The following is a 22854-nucleotide window of genomic DNA, read 5'->3' on the forward strand; positions in this document are numbered from 1 at the left end:
AATTGGAGTGAGAAGAAATCTTAGAGTAGTTTTGATTTGCATTTCTCTAACTGCCATCAATGTTGAACATTTTTCATGTATTTGTTGATCGATTGTGTAACTTCTGTGACATGTCTGTTAGCCCATTTATTGATTGGGTTATTTGGTTTTGGTGTTAAGTTTTTTGAGTTCTTTATATATCCTAGAGTTTATTGCTTTATCTGAGGTGCATGTGGTAAAGATTTTCTCCCACTCTGTAGGCTCTCTCTTCACATTATTGATTGTTTCTTTTGCTGAAAAGAAGCTTTTTAGTTTGAATCCATTTCATTTATTGATTCTTGATTGAACATATTGCACTTTAGGGGTCTTGTTAAGGAAATCAGATTCTAGGCCGACATGGTATAGATTTGGGTCTAGTTTTTCTTCTATTAGGCCTGAGCCTTTGATCCACTTTGAGTTGAGTTTCATGCAGGGTGAGAGATAGAGGTGTAATTTCATTTTGTTACATGTCCTTTCCATTTTTCCCAGCACCGTTGTTAAATAGGCTCTTTTCTCCAGTGAATATTTTTGGCACACTTGTCTAGTAAGAGATACCTATTTTAATGTGGGTTTGTCTTTGTGTCCTCTATTCTGTACTATTGATCTGTGTGTCTGTTTTGACACCAAACCATGCTGTTTTTATTACTATACCTCTGTAGTATAGTTTAAGGTCTGGTAATGTGATGTCTCCTCCTTCACTATTCTTGCTAAGGATTGCTTTGGCTATTCTGGATCTCTAATTTTCCCAAATGAATTTCATGATTGTTTTTTCTAGTTCTATGAAGAATGTTATTGGGATTTTAATAGGAATTACATTAAATTTGTATAACACTTTTGGTAGTATGGCCATTTTGATAATATTATTTCTGCCTTTCCAGGAGCATGAGAAGTCTTTCCATCCTCTAATGTCATCTTCAGTTTCTTTCTCTTCTTTTTTTTTGGAAATAAAGTTTGTTTTATTTTAAAATAGTAAATTCCTTACATTGGAGTACTAGCCAAAATTCAATACTGATGCAAATATAATTTTTTTAGGAGGCCAAAATATGTGTCAGGTGAATTTCTGAATATCTTAAAAGGCAGAATTCTTTAACATACCAAAAAATTAGAAACAATATCTAACAACATGCCACAGTTTAAACTTAAGCCAAATAACCAAACTCATGATAATTACCTCAGATAATTTTTGTTGATATTTAGGAGAACACACATTTTCAATAACTTAAAATATTTATCTACTTATCTCCTAATTCTCCCAGGAAGTATAACTTTTCTTCACTAGATATAAAATTTTTAAAAGTTCAAATATTTACTTATGGTAAGAAATGCTGGCATTAACTATAGCTGAATTTATCAGAAATAGAAAATCATGAAAGTTTATTGAACACTTACAAATGACTACTTATAGCAAGTCCTTATAAGCCCTGGATGAGAAAGGCCTTTCTCCACTTTCTAATAATATCTAAGAATTACATTGCATAATATTAATTCATCAGAACAGCATTCTGACCAATGATAAATAATATATAAGAAAGTCATAGTCCTATTTAATAATGTTTCATTATAAAATTAATAGTTTGACCAATATTTAAAAATTTTAAACTCCCATTATGCTGACATTTCCAGAAGTATTATTTATTAACTTAGCAATGAGTCATTTTTATGATGCCATTTATTAAACTGAAATAAAGAAAGATGGCATATCTGGTTATATTAAAGTGATTTAATTCAATAATTTAATCTGTCACCACTTGGAAAGTACATTTGTTTCCCCAGTACGTGGATGGCAATGAGGTACAAGCTGCTGCCCTGGTTCTCAACTTCCCTCTAATGGAAATTATATGGAATTGCACCAGTGAACATCAACTGGTTTCTATGCAAAGCTCAGCTCCAAAAATGTGAGAGAGAATCTAAGATATAAGTTCTGTTTGAGGCAAGAAGTTTCCAATCTCAAATATTTTATTCCAACATCTTAAATTACACCAGCTAATCCATTACTAAGAGTAAATGCTCATTGAAAACATATGAAGATAACAATACCCTCATTGTCATTGATAATTTTTAAACTGTTTTATATCCAAACATATGTATATAAAATATTTGTACAGATAAATTAGTGTTAAGAATTTTAAATGCACAGTAAAATCCACAAATGTCCTTTCTGTGTTCTGAAATCCTAGAAATGTTTTCAAGATTGGAAGCCTCCATCTCCTGGCTATACTTGAAAAACATGTCAGAATTCAGTATGTTATGGGAAGCTCCAGAACTGACCATCTCATAAAGCAAAACAAAGTTATGGTGCTTCCATTATTGCTTAATTCTCTAGGTTAAAAAGGAGACCACTGAATACTAAAGTCAGGTATTTACTAAATAGTGTCGATTTCTACTAGCCAAATTCAGCCCTCACAAACCAGCTGAACCAGGAAATTTTTCTCAGCTCATTATCCATTAGGAATTTGAAACATTTTCAATTAAAGCCTTCATTTTTCCTGTAGACTTCAACATATGTGGCCCAAACAATACTGTCTCTGAGGTGGTCTCTGATTCAGACTTTGGAGATCCTTTTTCAACTTCACCTTGACTATTGCTTTGATACCAATAAGCATATTTCTTTTTCAAAGCTTCTACTATGAGGACAGCAGGGTCAGTAGCATATACTGGCATGGGCTTTACATCTTGCTGTGACCTCTTAACTGAAGTTTTACAGTATTCATATCTTTAAGGATTTCTAGCACATTTGGCATGTCACATTTCATTGGACTGTTCTTAGTCAAAGTCTTTCCAACACTGGCTTTTTGCCCTCTTTGCTCTTTAATCAGATCAATAGCAGATTTACTTTGATGGAGCCCTGGTGGAGTGGGTAGAGGAGGTGGTGGGGGGGGAGGAGGTGGGGCTGTGGTAACAGATGTAGCAGAAACCAAGTCACCTGCAGTGAGATTTTGTTGCTCTTGCAGAGTTACGATTTTGGCAATCTGAGCTCTGAGAGTAGCAAGTTCATTTTCAAGTGCACAGATCTTTTGCAGGGCTTCCTCATTGGCCAGTGTTGCGGTCTTCGGTGGAGGTTCTTCTTGAGACAAGTTTGGTAAGGAAATATGCCTGCTTGGGGGCTTCTCAAAGAAAGAAAGGTCTTCATGAAGGGTGGCTTTGACCTGACTTCTGTCCTTAGTATTGTTGAACACTCTCCTCCTTCTGTGGCTACCCATCCAACATCAGCAAAAGATACCACTGCATCCTCTACCAGGTGGTTGGGACTCCATTCTGTTGCATGGCTGGTAAGCTGAAATTGAACTCTTAGACACTGAATCAGAGATAAGTTAGTACCAATTTTCCTTACAATACTTCGAGATGAACCATATGGTTTTCCAGACCAAAGTACCGATTGCATGCTTACTCCAACTTGTTGAAAACCATCCTCATCAGGTGCTTAATCCAGCCAAGCATTTAGATGGTAAAGTTGTCCCAAATTTGCATTTCAAGTACTTCAGGCATACATAGCAGTACATTGTCCATTAAACTACACTCCACTGTGCGGCAGCCCCAGTTTCTTTCTTTAGTGTTCTGTAGTTTTCATTGTAGAGATCTTTCACCTCTTTTTTTAGATTGATACCTATTTTTTTTTTTGAGGCTACTGTGAATGGGATAGTTTACTCTCATTTTTGGGGGGAGGGGTATAATTTTCTTTATTTCTCTTTTAGTGAATTCATTACTAATGTATAGGAAGGCATTTAATTTATGGGTATTGATTTTATATCCTCCTAATTTGCTGAATTTATTTATTAGTTCTAGAAATTTTCTGGTGGAATTTTTTAGATCTTCTAAATAAAGAATCATGTTATTGGCAAATAGTGATAGTTTTTACCTATTTGTATACCTTTAATTTCTTTCTCTTTTCTAATTGCTCTGACTAGAGTTTCATGGATATTGTTGCATAAAAGTGATGAAAGGGCATTCTTGGTTTGTTCCAGATTTTAGAGGGAATACTTTCCAATTTTTCTCCATTTAGAATTATGTTGGCCTTGGGTTTATCATATGTGGCTTTTATGATGTTGAGGTATGTTCCTACTATACCTAAGTTTTTCTAGTTTTTTAAACATGATGGTGTCCTGTATTTTGTCAATTGCATCTATTTTTCTGCATCTATTGAGATAATGATTCTTGTTTTTAAGTCTATTGATATGATGAATTACATTTATTGTTTTCCATATGTTGAACCAATTCTGCATCCCTGGGATGAACCACACTTGATAGTGGTGCACTATCTTTTTAATATTTTTAGTAGAAATTTCCCAGGATTTTATTGAGAATTTTTGCATCTGTGTTTATCAGGGATATTGTTCTGAAGTTTTCTCTCCTTAATGTGTCTTTGTCTGATTTTGGTATCAAGGTGATATTAGTCTCATAGAATGAGTTTGGAAAGGTTCCCTCCTTCTACTTCATGGAATAATTTGAGGAGTATTGGTATTAATTCTTCTTTGAAGATCTTGTATAACTCAGTTGATAATCCTTCTGGTTCTGGGCTTTTCTTAATTGGTAGGCTTTTAATGGTATTTCCTATTTTATTACTTAAAATTATTCTGTTTAGATCATGTATGATTTCCTGATTCAGATTAGATAGGTCATATGTCTCTAGAAATTTGTCAATGTCTGCAGTATTTTCTTTTGTTGGAGTATAAATTTTCAAAATAATTTCTAATTATTCTGTATTTAGTTGGGACTGTTGTGATATTTCCTTTTTCATCTTGTATTTTTGTTAATTCAGGTTTTCTCTCTCTTTCTCTTCATTAGTGTGGCTAGGGATTTATCAATTTTATTGATTTTTCAAAGAACCAAATTTTTGTTTTGTCAATTTTTTTCAGTTGTTTCTTTTTCAATTTCAGTGATTTCAGTTCTGATTTTAATTATTTCCTATCTTCTCCTGTTTTTGGTGTTGATTTGTTCTTTTTCTATGGCTTTGAGATATAAAGTTAGGCCATTTATTTGTTGACTTTTTATTCTTTTAATAAATGAGCTCAATGCAGTGAACTTTCCTCTTATTACTGCCTTAATTGTGTCCCAGAAATTTTGGTTTGTTGTATCCATATTTTCATTTACTCTAGGTATTTTTTCATGTCATCCTTTATTTCTTCTACTATCCATTTGTCATTCAATAGTGTATTATTCTCCATATATTAGAATAGCTTCTATTTTTTATCTTATCATTGATTTCTAATTTCAGTCCATTATGATCTGATAGACTGTAGGGTATTATCTCCATTTTTTGTATTTACTAAGAGTTACTTTGTGGCATAAGATGTGGTTTGTTTTAGAGAAGGATCCATGTACTGCTGAGAAAAAAGTGTATCACTTATTTATTTATGAAATATTGTATACATGTCTGTTATGTCTAAGTTATTTATTGTATTATTGAGTTCTATAGTTTCTTTATTTAGATTTTGTTTAGATCTGTCCAGTAGTAAGAGAGATGTGTTCAGTCACCCAGTATTATTGTGCTGTGGTCTATTTGATTCGTGAAATTGTGAAGGGTTTGATGTACATAGATGCTCCATTGTTTGGGGCACATGTATTTATAATTTTATGTTTTGCTGATGTATAATTCCCTTCAGTATAATGAAATGACCTTCTTTGTCCCTTCTGAATAAGTTTGGCTAGAAGTCCACCTTTTCTGATATGAGGATGGAAACCCCTGATTGTTTCCACAATTCCTATGAGTGATATGTTTTTTTCCTATCCTTTCACCTTCAGTCTGTGGATGTCTTTGCCTATGAAGTGAGTCTCTTGGAGACAACTTATTGTTGGATTTTGTTTTTTAATCAAATCTGCAAGTCTATATCTTTTGCTTGAGGAATTGGGACCATTAACATTCAAGGTTACTACTGAGATATGATTTGTATTCATGGTCATTTGGTTTATTTCTGGCTTTTAATTTGATGTAGTTTCTTCTTTGACTATTCCTTTAGTATAGTTTCTCCCTTTGCTGGTTTTCACTTTTTTTCCCTCTTCATCCTCATGGAATATTTTGATGAGAATGTTCTGTAGTGCAGACTTTCTAATTGTGAATTTTTTTAACTTTTGTTTTTCATGGAAGGTTTTTATTTTATCTTCAAATCTGAAACTTAATTTTGTTTGTTATAAAATTCTTGGTTGGCATCCGTTTTCTTTCCAAGTTTGAAATATGTTGTTCTAAGTCTTCCTAGCTTTGTGGTTCTGGGTTGAGAAATCACTTGAGATCTGAATTGGTTTTCTCCTATATGTAATTTGCTTTTTTTTATCAGCCTTTAAGAATTTACTCTTATTCTGTATTTTAGTCATTCTCATTTTAGTGTGTCTTGGTGTGGGTCTGCTGTAATATTGTACATTTGGAGTCCTGTAAGCCTCCTGTATTTGATTTCCCATTTTATTCTTTAGCTTTGGGAAATTTTCTGATATTATGTCATTGAAAAGATTGTGCATTCCCTTGGTTTATACCTCTGCTCCTTCATCTATCCAGATAACTCCCATATTTGGTCTTTTCATGTTTTCCCATAATTCTTGGAAGGTCTGTTCATGGATTTTTGCCATCTTCTCTGCATGATCAACTTTATTTTCAATAGTAAATAATATTGTCTTCATTGCCTGAGGTTCTGTATTCTAAATAGTTTAGTCTATTGGTGATGCTTACCATTACAATTAAAATTTGGTTTATGGACACCTTCATTTCAAGGATTTCTGCTTGTTTTTTTTTCCCTACAATCTCTAACTCTTTATTGAAGTGATCCTTCACTTCCTGTTTTTTCTCTTTGATTTCACTCTTTATACCATCCTTTAATCATAGATCAGTTTAACTATGTGTATTCTAAACTCCTTTGTGGACATTTCTTCTACTGTTATGTTAGTGGATTCTCATATTGGGGCATCTTGATTTGTTTTGGGCACTTTTTTCTCTTGTTTTTTCATGTTGCTTGTGTGTTTTCCCATGTAGTAGAATGAATCTGTGGTACTACAGACTCTATTCTATAGAACTATATTGTCCCTGAAGTTTTCTAGTATACCACCATTAAGAGGAAGACCAACATCAACAGCACCCAGCACAAACAATACACATCCTCAAATCTAATAGCTTCCACCAAGGTGTCCACTGCCTTCTAGCTATAAACAGCAATGATGAGTTCAATCACAGTCTACAATATAAACAGAAAATTTGCCAAAAGGATTTGCAATCTCAAATATTGGACACTGAGAAATCAGAAATAGTGCAGGCCATGATGTTCATGAAGGAGAAAAGAGAAGCCACAAGCAAAAATCCACAGGAAGAGTGGAAGAATAACAGAGATTGACCATTAGGGGGAGAAAAGTTAGAAAGGGAATCCAGAGAAACAGACAAGGAAGAGGAAGAATATATATATAAAGAAAAAAAGTTAGAAATATAAAAATATACAGCAGAACTGCAAAACACCATGCATATATCTACATCCTCAACAAATTGGTGCATGAAAAACACTGTGCTCCAAATACAGTGGAGAGAGATGCCAGAGGAAAAAATAAAATAAAATAAATCTCAGTGGAAAATTGAAAAACTGTCTCTGCTAGCATCCAAATGCTTCTCAGCCCTGCCTCTGACTTCCCACAAGACTTCCTGACCCAGACAGGCCCTGACAGACCCTGTCACTATCCCAGAAATCTGGGCCTCAGATGTCTTAGGTTTGACCATGTTGCAGTCCCAAGATCTCAATGATAGTGGAATTTGCAAATAGACCACCAGTGATGAGCAATCCTGAGAGACAATAACTAGCTGGCAGCAACCAGCACCCCCAGGAGGAAGACCCCAAGTACAGGCAAACCCACAGGCACCTGACATTCAACCTCCAGATTGTGGTGGGTGTCCCCAGACAGGTGCACCTTGACTCCCCAAGATGGCAATAGCAGGAAACCTGCCAGTATCTCATACCTCAGGCTCTGACTGGTGTCTCAAAATGGATGCAATCATGTGCAACCAAACCTGAAGTCTCCCTGGCAGCAAACCTCTGGGCAGTGGTAGAAGTGGTAAGTGGCAGGGGGTCAGTGACAGCAGGCAGGTGCTCAGCAGCAGCTCAGTCATCTGTGTTGTTGGCAGTGGTGGGGGATCAGCAACTGCAGTGGTGGCAGCTGTGGCTGTAGCTGCAGTGGCAACCAGAGAGAAGACCTCCAGATGACATCCAGGGAGCAGCAGCAGCTTTGGCAGCAAAAATGTCAGGGGCAACAATGTCAGTGGCAGCAGTGTAGACCACAGGCATGCCCAGAGAAAAGACCTCTGGTGTGCAACAGTAGTGTGGGCAGCAGGAGCACCCAAAGAAAACACCTCCAGGCATCTGGGGCAGTGGACTCAGGGGCAGTTGTGCCACAACTAAGAGAAAACTCCAAGGCAATGACCCCTTCCAGAATATTCTGACTGCCACCCTTACCTTGAGAATCACCTATATACACCTAAGCCTCTTTCTTGATTCCTTTTCTAGAGTGAGAGCCTTAGCATTTTATTTTTGGATCTCCTTGACCTTTGGCAACACCCTTTGCCTCAGTTTCCTGAAGAATGGGTTTGATTTCTAGGCAAGTATTTATTAGGCTTTTTGGATGTTCCAGGCTCTGAAATTGGTGTTAAGCTGCACTGAGATAGTGACATAAGCAAATAGTTATAAAGTGCCTCAAATAGATGTCACTAAGGGACATAATGAATTAAAAGGAACAAGGGTTCTCTTGCTGTTGCCTACCTATTGACTTTTCAATTCAAGAAGTTTGTCCTGAGTCAGGGCATGTGATTGGGAATGGGCCCTTTCTTTTCCAGTTTTAAAGCAAGAGCCTTTTGAAGTTGGAGACCACCTGATTGAGGCTAGTGGGAAACTTCACCTGCTGGATAAGCTGCTAGATTTCCTGCATTCCAGGTATAGATATATGTACTGCTCTCAGCTGATGACTGTTTAAAACCTAATTAATAAGGAACTTACTTATTTCATGAGACTGATTCAAGTTTTCCTCTTTTACAAGACCCTAATTCAGTGTAAACTTTCTCTAAAATTATACACCCACTCTATTCCATCTCATTCCACACCACTCTTCCACATCATTATTCTTTTTTTCCTGAATTCCTATAGTATTTAGGATCCCTCTCCAGCACTTGGCAAGTCCTACCTTAATCTACTGCCTGGTTGATCAGTGTATGTTCACCTGATAAGTCCAGCTATATATTTTAGAGTCAGAAGGAGAGAGTCAGCATTGAGCTTTTCTTTTATAATTGTCTGCTGGTACTTTGTGCTAAATTGACACATAATAAAGACTCAGTAAGCACTTATTCTTGTTAACCTGTGGGGTTTGATTTAAACTCAAGGGGTACTTACAATAGTCTTTCCCGAAATGTGAGCTGGGTATCAGAAGACCAGAATTTCAAAATTGTCCCTTTAGGATGACTGTCCCAGGTGTGGCCTGAACTAACCTAAAACTTCATATTTGGCAAAAATTTCCAATCATTTGCAAGTTAAATAATTGCATGTATTACTGTGCTTAATTTTCTTTGACATATCAACTGTAAGTGTGTTAGAGATGGAGAAGAGCCCATAAATACCCTCCATTCAAGTTTTTTATGTCCCAGACCCAGAAAGGTCTTGTCCAAAGTCATATAGCTAGCAAATGTCAGAGATGAGATAAGAATTGAAGTACTCACCTTTATTTAAGCTCAATGCTTTCCCAACAATTTGGGCTAGAATCTGGCAGGAGTTCTCCCTCACACTTGATCTTATCTTTGTGGTAAGCTTAAATTAAGTTCATTTTCTTAAAAAAGAATATTGTTTTGTCAACACTGTACTTCTTTGTTCAGGCAAATTTTAAAACAATGTCTGATAACAAGCAGCTCTCAGCTTGATTTTGTTCTTAATGCATTATTTTGAATTCTTTTCTCTTTTCACTATCTGTATGCAAGTTTCCTCATGTATCATGGGGAATTGCTTCTCTAAAGTGATGCTTCTCAGACTTTTCTAGATTATAATGACTTACACCCCCAAGTGGGGAATAGCAGTAGATAACTGACCACAGCTCTTCAGGATCTTGGGGAAGGGGTACACACATAAGTGAATCTTGCCATTTACTCTTCATGTATTTATTTATTTCACTATTAAATGAAAGTTTATATTTGTTTTCAATGAGTGAAGTGACATTCCAGAAATAGGTTCCTTGGTTGCTCTAGGGTTTCCATAGTTCCTGGTGAATTGACATGTGTCCTGAGAATATCTCCACTATAGCTTTAAAACTGCTGTGAAGGATGCAGCTACATGTGGAGGCACTTTGTATTCTTATGTAAACTACGTAGAGTTTCTGAGAAAGTTATGTGACATTTATATTTCTACTTTAGCATTTGACTTACTTATAAAATTGTATTCTTTGATAAATTTTGTGTGAGGGTAACTCACCTTAAATACTACTATTTTCTCATTTTCTTTTCCTTGCCAGAGGCCATTGAGATTTACTTTTTTCCCAAATGATCCAGATGTTGGATATTCTCCAAGACTATATGGATTACAGAGGTGACTCCCCTGGGTCACTACATTACTAAAGACATTTTTATAGTTAATGATCAAATATGTCCATGATGAATAATAAGGGGTGTGGGAATGTTACAGAGGAAGAAAGTGTAAAAACATTATTCAGAACCAAAAGAAGATGAGGAGAGGGGACAGCACTAAGTGAAGCAGATGTGAAAATGTTGAGTATCTTCAAAACATGATAAGTTGAATTTCAGTGACAGAAACTTTCAGTGTCTTGTAACATTCAGCTCAACACTTGTTTACTTATTCAGGATTAGTAAGACAATGAATATTGATAGTATAGAGATCCCACAAATCATGCAGGGGAAGGTAAGACCAATTATTCATATGGACAATAGGGAATGTAGGCAATTACCTGAGAACTCTGTTTTATATGTAATAAAATTGATGTGGGATAATGGGAAAAACTTAAACAGTGGATGAGTTTTGAGCCTTTGGTAGATTATCAACTGCAGAAATAAGAGTTTTAAAATTTATTTCAGAGTGGTCTCTCAGATCCACTTGATGCCCTCCAAGTACTTCAGTAACCTGGAAACTTGCAGAAATGCCATTGGCACATTGAGAAAACTCCACTATCAAAATATGATGAGTTTATAATTCCCCTTCCTGACCTGATGCATGGTGGTAAGTGGAGAGCCCCAAAGCTTCATTGAAAAGCAGATGCTGGGTAGTCAGGCAGGCTCCTAAGTGCTTGTGTTACTGCTTGACTAGTTAAGGATTTTATCTCGGCAAATAGAAACTGCCATAGAGGGTGGATATTTAGGGTTGCCTAGGAATAATCAAAACTGAATATTAACTGTTTTAAGTGCCAAAACTTTGACTGGTTGTGTTTTAAAAACCCAAGATAGAGTGTTATGGTGAGTTTTTTTTTTTTGTTATTTTTTGGTAAAGTGATGTATTGTCCCCCTAAATTTAGATTTTTCCAATGGGATTTATTTAAAGTAGGGTCATGCCTGGATATGGAAAGGACAATATAGGCATTTGGTTTAGGAATGACTTGACTTTTTTATTTCCTGAAGAGTCCTTGAAAAGAGTTAAGCTCTCTTTGTTTGTTGTTATTTGCTTGTCAGAGGCCATTGAGATTTATCTGTTTATTTGCTTGTCTATTAAAGGCTATGGCTATGAGCATGTGGATGGTTCCATGAGAGGAGAAGAGAGACACCTGGCTATAAAGAACTTTGGACAGCAGCCCATTTTTAATTTTTCTCTAAGTACCAGGGCAGAAAAGCCACATAATATTGATAAAAGCAGACAAAAAAGGACTGGTGTAGTACTTTTACATCCCAACCATTGGTGCATTTTTTCATAATTCTATGAAAGGTGAGGTTATTACCAAGGAGTATAATAAAATAAGAGAATCAAGGCAGTTGACATAGCACAGCACTGGACTTCTATTTTGGAGCTCTTTTCTGTCCAAACTATCTAAGCTGTAATGTCACAAAGAAGTGAGGCTGGAACCTGAGCTTATTAGAAAGTAATTCTGATCTGCTTTGACCTGTGATTTTTTTTTGTAATTTTGAGAAAGTTTTATTTATGTTCAGTGGAGGCAGCTCTCCTTCCCAGCTGTGAATTTGGAAAATAAGATAATCTTGTTGCTAGTTGCCCCTCCTCCATGAGTACCCCTGGAATAGTGTTGTAAAGTTTAACAAACATTTTGTTATTAAAATGTGATCATAGTGAAACTGCCAGCTATTTGTAATTATTATTAAATTTTCTATATGACTTAAGTCATAAATATCATATGACATCTGAGGTGCTTTGTCAGTTATGGGGTGCTCTCAAATACTATTAAATAACTTGAAATCAGTTATGGGAGATGGAATTTTCCTTATATCCTGAATTAAAAAGACCTTAAATCAATTTTGAATTCATAATCTGAGTCTCATTTTCCTATTTTTATAGACATTAATTCATAAGGAATACATATAGGAATACAAAAAGAATGTGTGTCCTTGATGAAAGAGAGATTAATATATTTATAAAAAGAAAGTTCAGACTTATTTTTAAAGCATTTATTAAGTGCTTTGTTCTATATGGGTATATAAAAGAAGTGTTAGATATAATCCTTGAGTATAAGGAGATGATTTCTCCAGTGTATGTCTTTCTGTCTAATAAACTCAATAGTAAGATATAATCAGACTCCTTTGGCCTCATTCTCTTCCAAGGTCATGTTCTACACCCTGCATCAGAGCCATTCATTCAGTTGTGTCATGGTTAGTCTTAGGGGAAACTTGAAGGATCTGGTCAAATGCATCATCAGGTTGGGAGAGGAATTCCATTTGTGTTATTCATATTTAGAGAGAAGATACTTGAATCATCTAAAATTAGAAAGAAACCTCTGCTTTTCCATTAATCTCCATGGAGGCCTTAGTAGATTATCTAGGATCTGAAGCAGTCCTGGATGTTAACCTTTCCAAACACTGATTGTCATATTTGTTATCACGTTTTTGCTATAGTTCTGCAGCATTTTTATTTAATGGGTTTCCAACTTTCAAGAGGTGAGTTTATTACCACATATTGCCAGCAGGTGGCAGTGATAGCTTATGACTATGTCCCAAACAATTAAATACAGCTTAAAATATGCCCCTTAGTGAAGAAGGGCTGCACTAGCCAACTTCAACCCAAGAGGAAGATAATTTTTATGGGACACATTTTTAAGTAAAATGATTGCCTAGGTAGTAGTAGGATATAGTGGATAAAAACTTTCTGGAGCCAAGGGCAGTAGTGCATGCCTACAGTCCCAGTTACTCAGGAGGCTGAGGCAGAAGGATGGTTTGACCCCAGGAGTTCAAGGCCAGTGAGGGCAACATGGCAGAATCCTGTCTCAAACCCAGGAGTAATAACCACAGATTCTTAAATATTGGCTGCAGTCCTGACTCTCATCTTCTAGTCGTGCAACTTCAAATAAGTCCCTTAATCTAGCTGTGTTTCCATTTCAGTGTCTGCAAAATGAGAATTATACTGGAAAGAATGCAGAGTTGTGAGGGTTAAAAGTTAATTTATGTAAACCTTTTTGAACAATGCTTGGTGAATAGTAAAGTAGAAGTATAACTGTCATTATTGGATATAATTTAGCATCCCTCAGTAATCAGTCATTATTATTTCTTTTTTCCAACTTTAATTTTATATGAAGGCTTTAAATGAGAACATTCCTGCCTGACTTTTCTTGATATCCAGCTGGGAGTCAGTAGTTCTTAAGAAGAGGAATACTTCATTCAACTCTTGGAACAAGTGCTTTTAGGCTTGTTTCAGCAGTGAGCTGTAACAACCCTGGGAAGAATAGTCTGCTCTGTATAGTTTTCACATTAATCTAAGAGAATGCTGTAATTTGCCTTCATAGTAGTCTAAATTCCTGTAACCCAAGGTACTTCCTTGACCCTTTACTGCAACACTGAATAAAGACCAGAAAGTTGTTGCATTGAGTGTTTTTGCCTTGAATTAATTTTATGACATTGTCTTTGATTAATGTGGAAACCAATTCAGGAAGACACGTTCAAGTTTTGTCTAGTCAGAGGCATGTATCATCCCATCTTCTCATTAATTGGTGTCAGGGTCTTCCTATCTTGTAGCTTGCAAGTGTGTTTAAGTGCTTTTCTTAATGTGCATTGCAGACCTCTCCTTCTTTTAAATACATATTTTAGTTGTAGATGGACACTACTTTATTCAGCTTTTTTGCCAATGTGACTAAAAGACCTGACCTGAACAACTATAGAGGAGATAGGTTTATTTGAGGGCTTATTGTTTCAGAGGTCTTAGTCCATAGAAGACTGGCTTCATTCCTTGGGACTCAAGGTGAGGCTGAATATCATGATGAGAGAATGTGGCAGAGGGAAGCAGCACACATCATGATCAGAAAGCAGAGAGACTCCACTTTCCATATATAAACAAAATACCCCATATCTATGTCCCCAATGAACAAGTTCCTTCAGCCACACCACACCTGCCTCTAATTACCAGTCAGTTAATCCCATTAGGGATTTACTCACTTTTTAGGCCAAATCTATAATCCAATCATCTCTCCTCCAAACCTTCTTGCATTGTCTCATATGTAAGCTTTTGGGGGACACCACATCTAAACCATAACAGACAATATCTTTATTTTGTTTATTTTAATGAGGTGCTGAGGATTGATCCCAGTGCCTCACACATGCTAGGTGAGCACTCTGTCACTGAGCCACAATGGCAGACCCCAGACTTCTCATTTTTGGAGCTGTTTTCTGAAAGAGCCTGTGTCCTTATTCACAGATTTTTCTAAGCAAAATCCCATCAAGGTTTTCAAACATGGCTTCACAGCATTAAATTAAGCATCTTTTCTGCCCCTTACCTCTCATTCTGTTATATTTGATATTTAATTTTCCCAGGTCAGGCAATATGAGGTGAGGTGGCACATTTGACCACTCCAGGTCTCCAGAGTTGGTGGCAGAGATGTCAGCCTGAAAGAGGAAACCACTCAGTTGGACTGATTTCAGGTGTTCAGTATGACTGAGTCTAGCCTTGTGTTTGTTTTCCAGTTTCTTATTTGTATGTTGCTGATCATGCTTCTTTTTTGCATGGTTTTCAGGTGGAATTGGCATGAACTTAACAGCAGCAGATACTGTTATTTTTGTTGACAGTGATTTTAATCCTTGAAATGACTTACAAGCAGCTGACAGAGCTCACTGAATTGTCCAGAACAAGTGAGTGAGTTAGACATCTTCATTTTCCTGCTCTGTTGGCTTGTAGTTCTGGACTGGGGAGGAAGGTGAAGAATGTAGTCCTGACAACAGTGTCATACTGGAAGTTGAGAACCACTGTTTTTTTATTTATTTTTTTGTGGTGCTGGGGATCAAACCCTGGGCCCTGTGCTTGCAAGGTGATCACTTTACCAACTGAAGTATCTCCCCAGTCCACCACTGGGTTTTAACCCCATTTTGACACTGACTTGCAGAGTCATGTTCAGTGGGTCACATGATCAAGTCAGTCTCACTTTGTTAAAAAGAACAGTTAAATTGCAAAATGATTAGAAGGAACATTTAGGCTTTAGTTAGAACCTATCTCAATTTAAAAATGGAGTTAAAGCTGGTATGATGACACATAACTGTAATCATAGTAACTTGGGAGGCTGAAGCAGGAGGATCACAAGTTCAAGGCCACCCTTGGCAACTTACTAAAACCCTGTCTCAAAATAAAATATTTTGGGGCTGGGATTGTGGCTCACTGGGAGAGCACTTGCCTAGCATGTGTGAGGCAGTGGGTTGAATTCTTAGCACTATATATAAATAAATAAATAAAATAAAGGTCCATCAATGTCTACAAAAAATTCAAGTAAATAAATAAAAATAAAACATTTTTTTATGAAATGCTAGGGATATAACTCATTGGTAATATTCCCCTGGATTTGCTTCCCAGTACCATGAAAAGAAAAAAAAAATGGGGTTAAGAGGTTGTGGAACTGCCCTTTGACCTCAGGATAACATGCCTGCCAGGGGTTGTCCTTGGCTATAAATGAAGCCACAGTTGTGGTCACTTCATCATTCTTTCTCAGACTCTTTTGGGAAAGGTTCAGAGAAAAGTTGAGGCCAGATCTCTCTAACAAATGCTCAGGTCAAAATGAGCAGTGTCTTTTGAATTGTTTTCTTAATATGGTCTTTGGTTCTGCTTCCTTTTTGCTGTATTTTTCTGGCATGCTTTTCCCCCCAGCTTTGCAGACTTATAGCACACTGCTCTCACTTGACTTACATACAGGGCTGTGAAAGTTTTTTGATCGATTGGCCAAGATACTGTGGAAGAATTGGTTTATAGGAAAGCAACTTCCAAACTACAGCTCACCAACATGATCATAGGAGGCCAGAAATGACAGGAGTTGATTGTCATTGATTTTGGTTTCTGTCAAAGCCAGAAACCTTTGGCTGATGCTGACCTCCAGGTAAAATATGTTGTTCTTTTATTTAAAGTTCCATGATTTATAATCAGTACTCTCTGTGGATGTGAATGCAAATAAAAAGTACCAGCATTAACCACCCTTTGTCTCCAGTTACACATTAGTTTGTTAGCTAATTCATACCCACTCAGTACCTACTACATGCAAGGTGACATAGAAGCTAAATGAGTGTGGTACTTAAAGTCAGAGGAAATAGAATAAAGAGAATAGGCTTTAAACAGTCAAATTTGGATTCAGATTATACCTTATCACTTACTGGATGTATGACTTTGAGCAGGTAACTTAACATAATGGATAGAATCTCTTTGGGGTTTCTAAAAATGAGTATGCCACTAGTTATCTCAGAGAGAATTTGTTTGGTTTTCTTTTTTTTTTTTGGTTGTTGGTTTTTAAAGAAGAACTTGACTTAATCAATAATGATTAAATCCATACCTCCTCTTTAATCCCAGACCCTTTATGCAGTGACTTACAGTACTCATTCTATACCCAGAGGAGAATGAACAAGACTTGGAACACAAAATTATACCATAGGATATATGGATGAAAGACTAGAGTTAATTTGCTTGAGGAAACAAAAATTAGATAGGAGTCAAATGCTGACTTGGAAGATTCTGGAGAGAGCTCTCTTTTGGAAAAAGTCTTAGAGTTATTCCATAGCAGCAGCTTTTGAGCTAAAATTAGAACCCATATTATAATGTACCCTAGGTTCTTTTGAGGAATTAGATACAGAGGATCAACCCCTAGGATTCTGGAATGATTCAGGCATGAAGTGAGTAAGAAATAGCTGACAAGGGCAGTAGCTATGGGAAGGTCTGCTGTAGGAAACAGAGAAGAAATGACAGGAGTTGATTGTTTTTTGAGGCCGGGAGTGAGAGAGATAGCAAATTCAAATATGACTTTAAAGCTTTAAGCCTGAATGATGAGAATAGAAATTAGGAAGATAGGTGGTAAAGTGTTAGGAAGGTGAAAATAATGTAGACTTTAGTCAACAGGGTTTGTAGTAAAAATCAATGTAAATTATCATTAGAGGGAGACTCTGAAAAGGAAGGGATTTTATTTAGAAAAGTTCACAGGAAAAACCAGACTTTAAAAGACCAGCTATCAAAAAATTCAAGAGGTATGCAAAAGGGGAAAAATTACACAGTATTATAAGCAGAATTTTCCAGTTTACAATAAGCCCAAGCATGGGTTAAAAAATAGCAGTTTTCTCTCACACACACCTGTATCTTTGCACATCAGCATTGCAGAAGAACCCTAGGCTTTGTTTGTTTGCTTGTTTTTTGTTTACCTTAGGGAGTAACTGTGGAGTCTGGCTTTTTCAATAATTTTAGTGTTCACATACTCATCTGTCATGGTGGCAGGGCAGTTGTGCATTTTGTTTTCACACTATTGAAGAGGCAATTACAAATGTAAGATGAAAGCTTGAGAGAGGGGTAGGTATATACTGTATATGTCTAAATACATTTCTTCACAGAGCCTTGAGAGATGAGTTCATTGTGGGCTGTTGTGAAGGTGAACATATTGGGAGTTAGAGGAGATGAGGTCTCAGATGCTCAAACTCTTCCCCAGTGGAGGGAAATCCAGTCATTCAATTAGGGGTTTCCCTGTGATGTGGTCTACCAGCACATCATTGTGAAGTGCACAGGCACGACTCCCTGCTGTAGGTCAATATAGACTACTGGCTGTTGGAGAGGACTTTGATGGGACTTTATGCCCAGGCCAGGGGCAAAAAAATCTCATTCTGTTTCTATATGATTTTTTTCCTCCCCATCCAGACAATGAGTTATTTATGGTTTCCAAGGAAAAGGGTAATAACTCACTACCTTGTCTCAAAAGAAAGCAGGGCATTTTTTAAATTATTAAAGAATCTAATAGTAAAAGACGTGGTTCTGGTTTGATAAATATAAGCAGTATAGAGTGGTGAAGTCCTGAAAAAGGAAAGCAGGTTCTTTATCCTGCAAGGAGAATACAACAGAAAGAGAGGGACAGATATAGATGTAGTGAACATTTATTGAATGCTTACTGTGTGCTAAGCATTGTCTGAGGTGTAATTTTTCCAGTTGCTTTATGAAGAAGAGTAATAGAAGAATGACATAGACAATGTCTTTAAAATTTTTAAGAAATTTTCCAAACATCCTTCAGAGTCACTCTAATCCAAGCAATCTGTAACTTACAACTACACCCTCTTAATTACTATAATATATTATTTTTTATTTTTGAAAAAAGGTAGTTCCTTAAAAACATATTGTGAGTGCTCAATAGCAAGGGAAGCCTGGAGATTTAGGTCCAAGGGAGAGGAAGGGAGGATCCCAGTATGAACTGAGCTTCATCTTAAATACTTGACTTTCTTCTGTTTTGGTTACTAAATGCCAAAACCATTTGCCTTGGTTTATATATATGTATATTTATATTTTATGTTTATATATATAAATATATATGTATATATACATTCATGTAAGTAATCTATATACATATTTATGTATATGTCTCTGTGTGTGTGTGTACACACACACACACACACATATCTACTAAAGCTAAATATAAATATATCCAGGTATGTTCTTGCTTAGTTTTTATCTCAAGGGTTTTTAAGCTACAGAATACCTTTAAGTTTTCAAGTTACAAAATAGAAAGTCTAGAGATAACTAACCAAAACTAAAAGGGCAAAATGCAAATGAGGGCCCATCATGTGGATCCCAATTGTTTCAGAATTTTTAAGTGATAGTGCTTAGGGACATGTAAAGTTGGAAGTAGCAAGCGAAAGCCAGGTAATACTATCTAAGCCTTCTGGGTGGTTCCTGTAGCCTTAGGAAATAGAGTATCCCCTAGGGAGGAGTGAGAGGAAAGGGCAGGATAGGGAGTGCACAGGACTATTCAGGGAGATTGAAATTAAGAAAGGACCTTTGGGCCTTGGTGATCAGCATAGTTATTGTTTTTCCAAGGTGGATTCCATAAAGTAGTGAGGTAGGAAAGCAACTTGGCAAAGGAAAGGAGTCAGCTTATTGTGAAGTGAGGTACTGAATGGCATCTTCTCTTTCTAAGAAGTTTGAAAGTGGGAGGGGTAGGAATGTAGCTAACAGGGTTCTGACTTCTCTCAGGACTGCTGGAAGTACCTGTAAAGAATACTGGTGAGAGGTGTTATAGAAGATGCAGGAAATCATTTTATTCTTACCATCTCCCCCACAATAAAAGAAATTGGTGGCTAAAAAATTATTTTACAGTTATAGATAATTTTCAAAATCAATAGCTCTGGTCATCATTTATCACCTTTCTGCTTATTTCTCATCTAACCCCAAAATAGCCTGGTTGAAGTCATCTGCCATGGGAGAGAAGAAAGTTCACAAGGGAAGGAATGTGCTTGGTGTCAGACACTCAGCAGATCACCACATCCTGATGTTTGTTTTCATGAGAACTAACTGGATTTTTTGTATTCTCCATTCAAGTTGAGTGAAATACTCAAATTTGGCTTTGATAAACTGCTGTCTTCTAAGGGGAGCACCATGGATGAGATAGACCTGGAGTCCCCCCTGGGAGAGACAAAAAATGGCCAGTGGGTCTCTGATGCCTTGCCTGCAGCTGGAGGAGGGATGCAGAGAGCAGGAAGAAGGAAGTGAGTTGGGGGTTAGGGTGAGCAAATGGCACAGTTAAATCAAACTAGGGCATAAGCGATATGCATTACCATAGGAAGTCCTGCATCCTACTCCCTGGGACTTCTTTTTTCTACCCAGCCCTATTGTCTTCTTGAGCACAGTCTTTAGGCTGCTTGATCCAAGAAATTGAAAATATATCTGGCTGTTCCCATGTGGATGAACTTTGAATTCACTTTTTAGATACCCAGATTTGAAGACATCACTGGACAACTAATTTTATCCTTAGACAAAGTCCTCTTTTATTATCCTTGGAAGATATACCATTACAGCAAAATTGTCTGTTTAAATTGAAAAGACAGAGATCCAAGGACTCATGGTGCTCCCATTATTTGGTGTGTGGATCCCTTCAGTTCCCCCACATTGTGGTGCCCTGTAAGGACCATGAATCCTAGGCTTTTGGAGTATTGAGAGGGTTTCTGTTCCTCTAGTCAGTCCCAGCTGGATACCTGTGTTTTGGTTCCACAGCTCTTCTTAATAGGTTTTCATTTTCCAAAGTGTTTGTGAACATTTTAACGTACCATTTCCTCATATAGCTTTTTAGAAATCAATTTATTGTCATTTAGCTGTTTCAGGTGAGAGAAAAAAATAAATGTGTGTGGTCATATTTTTAAGTTAATATTTGATGACTTTAGTATCCAGTTTACACCCTTTTCTGTAGTCATCTATATTAATTTAATTTTATTTGCTAGAACAAAATAAAATTGCAGTGTTTTCAGAAAGATGATTGTATACCTTCACCTGCTTAAAAACAGGTATTTTTGCAGACACTCTAACTGCCAGAAAATCTCCAGTTTCATTAAAATCTGGAATGTTGTCTTCAGTGACCATGTCTTGGTTCTCTTTGTGGTAAATGGTTCCTCTGGCAGAATACAAATGAGGGTCTAGACCTGTGGACTCTGAATCCCTATTAGAAACAGACTAAAGATATGCAGCATCATTAAAAATAATGTAAATAAACATTAAAGATAGTAATTAGAGGGGCTGGGGAGATAGCTCAGTCGGTAGAGTGCTTGCCTTGTAAGCTCAAAGCCCTAGGTTTGATCCCCAGCACCGAAAAAAAAAAAAAAAAGATAGTAGTTAGAGCAGCCCAATCAAATTTAAGTAAAAAGCAAGGTTGCTTTATCTTTAATGCTAAAGTTCTTTAAAAAGCACATTTACATAGTAAATTGAGAATTTCATGCAGTATGATGCTATATATGTTGATCATATTTGACACATCTCAGCTCTTTATTTTTTCCATTTGTTGACAGAATACCTCACTGAAATTCCACTGCTGATTTTTTATTCATTTATTTATATGTGGTGCTGAGGATGGTGCCTCACACATGCTAGGCAAACACTCTACCACTGAACCACAACCCCAGTCCCCTCCTCAATCTTTTTAACTTAACCAGGAAGTCTGATTTCAGATATCTTACTTTCCAAGTGTTTGCTAAGTACAAGGACTATTTTTGCCTAGACTAGTAAATTAATGTAATTTAATTTTAATTAGGCTACTGGAGACTTCTGGTTTAATCATTCACCAAGTTTTCCCAGGTCTTTACCATTCATGTGGACAATCTGAGCAGATTATGGGTAATTTGGGGCATTTTCCCCCCTTATCATTTCCTTAAAAAACTAGATGTATTGCCGGTTTTGTGGCACACCTCTGTAATCCCAGCAGCTTGGGAGGCTGAGGCAGGAGGATCATAAATTGAAGGCTTGCCTCAGTACCTAAGTGAGGCCCTAAGCAACTTAGGAGAGACTTTCAAAATAAAAAGGGCTGCGGATGTGGCTCAGGGGTTAAGCGCCTGAGTCCAATCCTTGGTACCCAAAACAAAACAAACAAACAAAAAACCCCAACTAGATGCATTGCTAACAAAAAAAAAAAAAAAAAAAAAGATATGGACTTGTTTGCAGTTTAATTGCAACACATTTAGAAAACCGACTACTGGGCTGGGCTGTGTAAGTTAAAATAAAACTTCTAAAGGGATCAAGGTCTGAAGTTCACATTCTTGTGATGTCTGTTTTGTTTCTACAAAGGGAAACCCCCATTATCCATAGCGAGACCCCATTATCCATAGTTCAACCCATCATGTACATTTCCTTTTGGGTCTCATGAATGAGGAAAAAAGTTCGAGTGAGGGAAAACAGGTTCAAATCAAGGTCAGATATCCAAGAGTTTTCGGGTTATTGTGTTGCTTGGGTGGAAAAAGTGGGGAAAAGTTAATCAGAAGGGGGTGGGCACGGGAGGCGGCTCGATTCCAAATTTTGGCAGCGAAAGAAAGTACGCCTTCTTCGAGAGGCTCGGTGACACTGGTGGGCCTACTGTGTGCCCAGAGATTGGGGGGTACAAAGAAAACTACACGAGGCCAAATTCTTTGAGTCTGGTAACATTCTAGGTGCTTTACGTGTAGCAAGACATCATCCCTGCCCCGAAGACACTCGCAGTTTATTTTCTAGGTTGCATCAGGTGGGGGCAGACAAAGTCCTCTCCTAGAAGTCTGTGGACGTAGAAGGCACCTCCTGCAGGAAGCGAGACTCCCTGGGCGTCCTCTATGCTAGGGCAGGGCCCGACGCCGGGCCCTCACCCGACCCCCACGAACACAGCCCAGTGCAGTGACCACTCCTCACGTGTCCCGCCCGGCCTGGGGCCTTCTCAAGTTCTGTTTCTGCCCGACCCTTCCGACTTCCGGTAAAGAGTCCCTAACCTACACCTTCGCGCCCACCCAGCCCCAACACCCAG

At 37.2% G+C, this 22854-nt stretch overlaps 1 pseudogene; it reads right to left on the bottom strand.

The window, feature by feature from the left end:
• Nucleotides 1–2463: 2463 nt before the first annotated feature.
• On the bottom strand, nucleotides 2464–3456 carry LOC124974666 (mitochondrial fission regulator 1-like; annotated as a pseudogene).
• Between the last annotated feature and the right edge of the window lie 19398 nt (nucleotides 3457–22854).

Source organism: Sciurus carolinensis, unplaced genomic scaffold (genome assembly GCF_902686445.1).
Source record: "Sciurus carolinensis unplaced genomic scaffold, mSciCar1.2, whole genome shotgun sequence".
Lineage (NCBI taxonomy): Eukaryota > Metazoa > Chordata > Mammalia > Rodentia > Sciuridae > Sciurus > Sciurus carolinensis.